General features: G+C 47.8%; 1 pseudogene; it reads right to left on the reverse strand.

Moving 5' to 3' along the window:
• Positions 1–8,271: 8,271 nt before the first annotated feature.
• LOC115638488 lies at positions 8,272–8,600 on the reverse strand (annotated as a pseudogene).
• Positions 8,601–8,697: the final 97 nt, after the last annotated feature.

The raw sequence follows: 8,697 nt of genomic DNA on the forward strand, positions 1-8,697 counted from the left end.
CCAAGTCCATCTGAGTGAATCCAGAGCCCTGTGACCCCCTCCTCGAGTCCCAGTCCAGAAGCATCTCTCTGCTTCCAGCACCCACACTTAAGAACCCTACCTGGTCCCTTCTTGGTCCTTTGTTCTCCAGCTGGTCACGCCCAGCTGGCTTCCTGCAGAGGGGGCGGCCGTCCATGATTGTTAGTTGCTAGGTACCAAAGGTCCAGGCAATTGGAGTGATCATTCTCTTCTCAGACTCTCCATGGGAATGGGGCCCAGGCCCCAGACAGTCAGGTGTTGGTCACACCTGGATCTCTGCAAAGAGTGAACAAACTCCCCCCCCCCACTTAATCGTGCTGCACATAGGGGAAATTGAGACACACACGGTATTCATAAAAAATGTTATGAAAAATTCCCACTGTGTCACACTTGGCCTTCTCAGAAGAGAGGCTGGTTCTGGAAATGAAAGGCCTGGGGGGAAATCTCTCGCCACCTCCCACACCTGATCGGAGCCCACAGTCCTGAGTGCAGGAAAGCTCCTACAGCAGGCATCAGTCTCATGTCTTGAGCTGTAAATTGGAGTCTCCCCCGTACCCCAGTTCACTTGTACTTGCTGACAACAATGGGAGCTGGGGAATAGGTGGGCAGGGGGGGTGACAACACAAACCGTACCGTGATGGCACCAGTCAGCCCCTGTGGTACGAATGGAGCAATGAGCCTGGGCTGCCTGTTACAGACCATACTGGGGAACAGACCCCAGAGATGAGTGTGTCTGGGCTCTGATTGGCTGAGACAATTGCACCTGGCAGGGTGGTTCATGACATCAGTGTGGTGCAAACCGGTAACAAATGGGACATAGGAAAGTTCTCATCACAGGGGTCAGGTGCTGTAGCATCCTGCTGCCCCAGGGTTTCTGCCGAAAATCTTTTCCTCCCCAAACACTTGCTCAGGCTCAGACTCTGCATGGAGCTGTGGTTCATTTGCCGGCTGTTTGATACTCCGATTTCCCTGACTCCCAGTTTGTGTAACAGGACAAATGTCACCCACCCTTGTCACCCGTAACCCCAAGGGATCGATTCACGGGAGCAGCTGAGGAGACCGAGGTGCCCTGGTTATTGATGGGAACAGCCCAAGGGCCCCAGAGGTCGGGAGCTGATTGAATTATCCAGACAGGTCAGGCCCCCACCACATGGCACTGGGAGCTGTGAGGGCCGATCTCTCCCTGGCCAGGCTCCTGGGCCAGGAATGCTGCTCCCCAGCACCACGTACGATAGACCAGAGGGCCCTGCTGTCCCACCTCCCAGATATAGTAGGGGGCAGGGGCATTGCACTGAGATGGCTTCAGCCACCCCTCTCAGGCAACACCCACAGACCTGTGATAGGCATCAACCAGCTCTTGCCCCCGAGCATTCCACATCTCCTCTAGTACATCCTGCAGGGAGCCAGCCTCTTCCCATCCTGCTCAGCATCCACCCCACACTGCTAGGAATACGGACCGAAGGGCTAGACCCTGAGCTCTCCTGGGCAGACCGTTACGGGTGTCACCATTTTATTGCCCCATTAAGAGGTGACAGTTGCTGCCACAATTGCAATTTCCTTTGTAATCTAACAGTTGTGGTACCTTAGGACTTAGCTCTGACAGTTGTGGTACCTCAGGACTAAGCAACTCACCTAGAGGACAATGAGCTGAGATAACGAAGTGCCGGCACCTTTTCTGCTAGGGGTATAACTACAGAAACAGAAAGAAACCTGTAACAGGAGCGGACAGGGCAGGGCTGCAGAGTGATCTGAGCTGCCTGGTCCCTGGGCACAATCAAACAATGTGCATCTTAACACAGTAAAACGCAAAGTGTGTGTGTAGGGACAGAAGGGTGAACATGGCAAAGTGAGTTAAATCTTTGCTGTGACAGCCCATCACCCCCCGTGGTGCAAACAAGCAATGAGCTTGGGCTGCCTGTTACAGACTGCACTGGGGAAGAGACCTGTAGTCTCAGGGTCTGTTATCCAGGGACTTGGGCACAGGCTCAACATCGCTGAACCAAAGGCCTGTAAGGGGCCTGGGGCACGCTGGGAGCCTTGGTTTTCACAGATGTTAAAGTCAGAAGGGACCATTGTGATTATCTAGTCTGATCTCCTGCATCACACGGGCCAGAGACCCCACCAGGGAGTTCAGAGTCCAGCCCAGAGAGTCTGGTTTCACTAGGGTAGATCTGTAGAACTGACCCGTCCCCACCAGACCATTGATAAAGACTGTATGGCACTGAGCTGAGAACTGATCCATACAAGACTCCCTACAAACAACCCTGCTGGATCAGGAGTCCCCATTGACCATTACTTTGTGAGATCTATCAGTTAGCCAATTCTGAATGTATTTAGGCCCATTCCTGACACTCCGGAGCCACTGGTGGGACCCCCATGAGATGACATACACAGGTTATTGGACAGTGGCGACATACAGATGGAGGATGTCCTGAGCACCTTTGACCCTCTGCTGTTAGAACTAGAAATGCAGGGGCCTATGCCAGCATCCGAGGGGACCTCAACACGGAAACCTCCCCATCGGTCACTCAAGAGGATGTCTCCCCTACCACAGCAACAGATATTCTCAATAGGCGAGACAGAGTAATAAGACCAGTGAAACAGTTAACTTACAATGCACCTGGGGTGACTAGTGAGAAGCCAATATATTTAGCACACAGATTTGTGGAAGCTAAAGTGGGATATCTGAGGCCCTTTGGAGGGGAACTGGGAGTTGGTATAGTAAGGAATGTGATTTGTCGGGATGACAAATTCTCGGCTGGAGGGAGGATGTAAGCAGAGTCAGGATGAGCTCTACCCTGACATCTGGTGGTGAATTATGGGGAGTGTGGAAAGAATTTCAGGTATTTGCATTGGCACACCCACCCCACCTAGCATAGCCCACGGCAGCCTGGGATGGTTATTTTGACAGCTCTGGGATCCCCAATTTCTTTGTTATTGGGGCAGGAGGAGTAAAGTGTTGTCACCCTGATTATGTGAATGAGGAACTACGAGACTGCTTTATGACAGAGATGACTCAACCTCAATTAAGTATCACTTGCTAGACAAGGGACATGGGTTCCAAAACCCAGTGAGTTGAGAGAGGTTGGGGGCTAGTGTGTGTACCTGATGGTATGGGCCCCTTTTGAGGGCCTGGAACACCAATTGCACATCCTCCTCTCTCCACTGTTAAAGAGTAGAGCTAATTTTGATTCCATTAGGAGTCCATCTAAAGGCTGCTGAGCTGAATTCCTGTTGGGCCAATGGTGCACCAGCACTGGGGCTCCCCTACTACGAGCTGAGATCACTGAGTGCTGTGTTAGCTGGGGGGGGGGAGCCTGAAGATCTATTGCTAAGCGGCTGGCAGAGCAGAGCAGTCTGCAGCATGTTGGAGCAGCCCATGGAACAGTGAGCGGAGTGGAGCGGTTTGCAGGGACGGCTGGAGTGACTCATGGGTCGGCTGGAGGAGCGGCACAGCTGGTGTAGTGGAGCTGGTCATGGTGAAGGCTGCAGCAGAACTCCACAGAGAGGTGGAGCAGTTGGCCCTGGCCCATGTAAGGTGCCCCTCAACACCCTGTGTGGGGAGCCCCCCCATTTCCACCCAGGCTGGGGGGGTGTCATAAACAGATAGTTAAGGGTTAATGTCTCTCTTACCTGTAAAGGGTTAACAAACAGGGACCCCAAACACCTGACCAGAGGACCAATCAGGAGACAAGATAGTTTAAAATCTCGTGGAGGGAAGCCTTTGTTTGTGGGTTTGGGGTTTGGCTTTGTTCTCTCTGAGTCCTGGACGGGGCTAGAGGTGTAACCAGGTTTCTGCCAATCTCCCTGCTACAGTCTCTTATCTGTTCAGAATTGTAAGTAGAGAAGGCGGTCATAGTCTTTTAATTTGTTTTCTTTTTCATTTGCATATGTGTACTTGCTGGAAGTAGCTTAAATTGTGTTTCTGCTGGAGAAAGTTTCTTTCTATTGTTTATAAGTTGAAAGACCCTGTAACTTTTTACCATCTAAAGTGCAGAGATAAACCTATTACTTTTTTCTTTCTTTTTTTTATTAAAAGCTTTGCTTTAAGACCTGTTTGAGTGTTTTCTCCTAGTTAAGGCTCAAAGAAGCTTGAGTCTGTATTGCCTGAGGGAGGGAATGGTAAAGTTCCTCTTTGTGTTAGATTCACGGAGTTGAATCAGGTGATCTCCTAGTGTTCCCAGAGCGGGAAGGAGCTGGGAAGGAAGGAGGGAGGGGGAAGGAAATAGTTTATTCCCCTTTGTTGTGAGACTCAGGGAATTTGGGTCTTGGGACCCCCAGGGAAGGTTTTTGGGGGAGACTAGAGTCGATCAGGCACTCTACTCTAAGTCCTGATTGGTGGCAGCCTATCAGATCTAAGCTGGTAATTAAGCTTAGGGGAATTCATGCTAATACCCATAATTTGGAAGCTAAGGTCCAGAATTGGGAATTATATTATGACAGGGAGATAAAACTCTGCAGGTAAACTTTTGAACTCTGGGGTAGCACTGACCAGAGACTTGCGGGTTGTTGGACTTTGGGGTGATTGGACTTAGGACCCTAAGGGGGAAAGGACATTGCCAAACGTACTTGAAGGTGGGTTTTTGCTTATGGTTTGTGTTATAATCCTGTTTGTGGTGTTTCCCCAATATGATGCCACATTGTTTCCCTCCTTTATCAAAAGGATTTTGCTACACTCAGACTCCGTGCTTGTGAGAGGGGAAGTATTGCCTCCTAGAGGCACCTGGGGGTGGTGTGTAAGTGTCCCAAGTCACTGGGTGGGGGCTCGAACCGATTTTGCATTGTGTTATTGAAACAGAACCCCTGGATCCTGAACCCAGCCCTTGTTGCCGCCAACTCAGAGGGGCAGAAGGGTGACAGGTATTTCACAGGGGCTACACTGATTTTGCGTAGTTCATTTTTTAATCAGATTTTCAAGTGAGACTAAGCCAAACGCCTTAGAGTGCTGACGTGTATCATGTCATGGAGTCATAAATTCCAGAGTCAGAAGGGACCATTGTCTGACCTTCTGTATAGTACAGGCCAGAGAACCAGCCAGTCTAATCTCCAGCCAAGCTCACCTTTGCTGTGGCCATGGGGTAACACGGGGGCCCACAGCTCTGGGTGTCCCCAGAGGAACATTCCAACCATGGGGGGGTTTGTTTCCAGTGGGGTCCTGCAGGGATCAGTTCTCGGCCCTACACTAGTTAACATTGTTATCTGCGACCTGGAAGGAAACATAAATACATCACTGATAAGTTTGAAGAGGGCACAAATTTTGGGGGAGTGGTTAACAATGAAGATGGTGTAGCCTGGGGTGTGTTAGTAATGTTGATTTGATTTATCAACTTTATTTTATTTTATTTTAATTAATTTTAATTAATGAATATTAATAATAATCATTTGTACTAATTAGTATGAGTTTAGGCTTGCCAATTTGTTTGATCACAAGATAAAAATTTGTTGTGCATTCATTGCAACTGAAGAATCCTCGATCATTCCTATTTGGTTAGGTACAAGATCTAGGGCCTTAATATCTGTAACAACTGATACAGGACAATCAGAATCAGAATCTGAGGATCCTCCTTCTGGATCAGGATCTGGGCTTGCATCTGAGCTTGAATCTATAATTTCTATGTCTCAACTCCTACCTAAATTCACATTTTCCTCATCTGAGTCATCAGAACTTTCCACTGGAGATAATCCTGGATATGTAGGATAATTTTCCATAAAACCTCTATGTCTTACGCTCAGGGCATCTCCACGCTGACACAGGACATCACTTAGTCCGCTAAGGTCTGGTGGAGTAGGGTATTTTACTGGTACATCAGGTGATACCAGCATATTCCAAGGGGGTGTAGAGGGTCCATGAAATTCTAGGGACCTAGGCAATGTTGATAATTGCCAAAATGCCAATAAGTGTCCACCCAAGGGGACTGGATCTCCTACTCTATATGGTGCTAATGTAATATTGGGTGGAGGAGCAGGAATTCTATTCCTTGGTTGTTGTAGCTCTCTCTGTCGTTACTTAGAGATTATTACATCGCAGGCCCTAGCTACTTGTGTCACTTGTGACACTGCATCTTCTAATCCCTGAGCAATGACAGTGTCTGAAGGCGCTGCCTCTTCACTCTCAGGGGCGGACACTAACAGAGGAGGGGATTTTTCCTCCCCCTTTGCTTTGCTCCTCTCCTCTTTTGCACCACTAGCCGCCTTTTCTATGACACTCATCGCCGCCTCCTGTGGTGCCACCTCGGGGCTTCCTTTTCCTATTTGCAGAGTGCTGGTAGCTTCGGCACTGCCAGCTTCCTCTCCTGACTCTCCTCGTGGCTCTTCAGACTCAGTCTCCAGCTCCACTCCTAAAGGTAACTCTCTGACCCTGCTTCTAGTAGTTGGCCCTGTAGGTTTTTCTGCCTCCGTCCGTTCCACCATACCAACAAGGATGGGAATCGATTCTTTATCCTCCTCTACCACACCTTCTTTCTTCTCAAATTCTCTCATTCTTGCCAACAGCCGACCATGGTCTGATCTAGAAGCTTCTAGCATTTGTGGAGCTTCCCTGAGTACCTCTCCTTTTTTATTCAATTTCTTTCCCAGTGAGCTACAAGCCACGAGCAGGTATCCAACAGCTACTCCCTTGACCAGTTTAGCCCTTTTCTTTTCTGCTCTGTTTCCACATCAAATACCTCACTTACAAAACCCCCTGGGTTCCCATGCTCAGAGATCATCTCACTATTTCTCAGCTGTTCTAAACCTCCTCCATGCTCCTGAATCTATTTCCTGGCAAAGTTTTCTAAAGCCAGAGTGCGGGTAACTCCAACAGACTCTACTCTTGCCCTTGCCCCACTCTTACCACGAAATAGAGAACTCATTTCAATTCTACAACTTTACTAGCTTAATCAAAAAACTAGAATAAATTCTCTGTCGCTTTACTCTGAAATGGAAGGCATCCCTTCACAGAAACAACAGGAAATAGCACCCCTTGACTGCTTTTTTAACACTTAGATCAATAAGTCCCAAGAAAATAATAGAGGGATAGGGGTACGTTCCTTCTCTTCCCTCGATGGCTCGGAGCAAATCGAGAGGTCTTTTCCCTCTGTTGGGACCTGCCAAATACCGGGCAATACTGAGGCAGACTGATCAGAGGTGCAGTCCGGGAGAGTTCGTGTCCCAAATCAGCCTCCACAGAATCTATAAAGGGACCTTCGGGGGTATGACAGGAAGCTCACACTGAGACAGATATAGTCATAAACACTTTTATTAAAATCAGTTAAACAGTAAGTAAACGGTAAAACAGTTAGAATTACAGAGTTACAATTGTATTACTAGGAAAGAGTCCTGTGGCACCTTATAGACCAACAGAAGTTTTGGAGCATGAGCTTTCGTGGGTGAATACCCAAGTGGGGATTCGCCCATGAAAGCTCATGCTCCAAAACTTCTGTTGGTCTATAAGGTGCCACAGGGCTCTTTGCTGCTTTTACAGATCCAGACTAACACTGCTACCCCTCTGATACTTGTATTACAGTTACTCAAGAGCTACATATGATAATACAATATTATGTGCTCCAAACTTTGATTAATACTCATACCCTGTTTTGATAACCTGGTGGTGGAAAATACAGGACCCCGCCTGTGGTGGTTCCGGTTTCACATCTCTTGCAGAAGTGTACAGAGGAAACTAATGTGAAGAGCTGTCAAAGCTACTTTAGAATTTACTCTCTAGCGAAGTGTAGTGAAGAGAAGACTAGTGGAGAGTAGACAGAAGTGAGTGAAGTGAAGAAGAAGGACGAGAAGGTACCGTAGTGAGGTAGGTTACCTCTTTTTATAGGAATAAATCTTGGAAATCCTCCCTCTTATGCCCAAATTTCACTCTTCTCCCACAGAAATGTTAGGGTACACTTACCCCATAGGCTAGTTTGTATGTGCGTATGGACAACAGGTACCTGTGCACTTGGGGTGTACTTGTTAAGTCTGTGGGTACAACTTTGAAAAATCCCCTCTGCTATCCTTCATTGTCTGTTGGTCTAGGTAAAGATCTTAGACCTAGGTGTAGGTACTTCATTTCGGTATAGGAAAAACAAGTTTAAAAGGTCATCTTTGCTTTTCTGGGTAAAACGGCCCAGGATATAGATAGGGTAACTTTCCTTTAGCTTAACATGCAAGTTTTTGGCCTGTAGGTTTCTTGCATTACAGCCAAACTGATTTTTAATATGAATTTATGAACCCATAACAATACAATACTCATAAGAAAAGATATATCTAAGGATGTTTCAACTTTGAAGCAGGATGGAAACTTAGCCCCCGAATCCGTAGAGAGTGCGACCCTGGCGTTTCAGAGCATAGACCACATCCATGGCAGTCACAGTCTTCCGCTTAGCATGTTCAATGTAAGTGACAGCATCACGGATGACGTTCTCTAAAAAGACTTTCAGCACTCCTCGGGTTTCTTCATAATCAGTCCGGAAATACGCTTTACATCACCACGGAGCCAAACGACAAATAGCTGGCTTCGTAATACCTTGAATGTTATCACGGAGCACCTTATGATGGCATTTAGCGCCCCCCTTTCCCGAGCCCTTACCACCTTTGCCGCAACCAGACATGATACTCCCACCTTCAAGTTGCCCGGCTTAGAAAACCAGAATAACCAGGTTATGCAGGCTACCCAATTAATCCTGAGGGCTACAAGAGCAGGTCACT

The sequence above is a fragment of the Gopherus evgoodei genome, chromosome 1 (assembly GCF_007399415.2).
Source record: "Gopherus evgoodei ecotype Sinaloan lineage chromosome 1, rGopEvg1_v1.p, whole genome shotgun sequence".
Lineage (NCBI taxonomy): Eukaryota > Metazoa > Chordata > Testudines > Testudinidae > Gopherus > Gopherus evgoodei.